The sequence below is a fragment of the Acyrthosiphon pisum genome, chromosome X, assembly GCF_005508785.2.
Source record: "Acyrthosiphon pisum isolate AL4f chromosome X, pea_aphid_22Mar2018_4r6ur, whole genome shotgun sequence".
In the NCBI taxonomy this organism is placed as follows: Eukaryota; Metazoa; Arthropoda; class Insecta; order Hemiptera; family Aphididae; genus Acyrthosiphon; species Acyrthosiphon pisum.
Window position 1 is genome coordinate 41,335,277 of NC_042493.1, and position 814 is coordinate 41,336,090.

Below are 814 nucleotides of genomic sequence, written 5' to 3' on the forward strand. Positions count from 1 at the left end.
ACTTTAAATGCTTACAAAGAAAACTGTGACTAAGGATTTTTAATATTTTTCTATTGTCATTTAACAATAAATTAGGAGCTTATATTAAAATGTCAAGCTTTTTTACCCACCAAATAAAGTTTTATTAACATGCATAGAAAAAAAGGTGGGTAAGTGGATGTCGCTCTGCTGTACAGTAGGTTACAAGTGGGTCACTGTATAATGGATGGTATTAAATTTGAATTCAATGATATAATATCATTGTATAAGAAAAACGATTCTGAGCGGAGACGGTATGTCAGTCTAGGTATAAGACATAATATTATATTATAGTCTATAGTATTTTAAAAAAATTGATCTATAATAGGTACATATAATAAATTCCAAATTCATCATATCATAATATCTATTAGGTACTTATAACGCGATATACATCAACAAAAACCGTGGTACTATCATAGATATATAATAGTATACTTTAGAAGTTTCAAGTACCTAAGAATAATATTATACAATCACAACAAAATAACTAAAATAGTTATCCTAGGTTTTTAATATGTAATTTCGTCCAAATTTGTACTTAAAATGACTATAAAAATAAACTGTGTAAATGTATTTTTTAGATTTTTTGGTAACAGAATTAATTACTCACGTGGAATCTTGTTTTAAATTTTCAATTCTTAGATACAAAAATTGAACATTTTATAAATTTTTAACTACAAAATAATTTTTCAAATTAAAATTTGATAAATTTTGTCAAAATTTGATCTTTAAATGCTTATAAAAAAAAATTGTGCTTATGTATTTATATAGATATTTTTCAACTGATATTGTA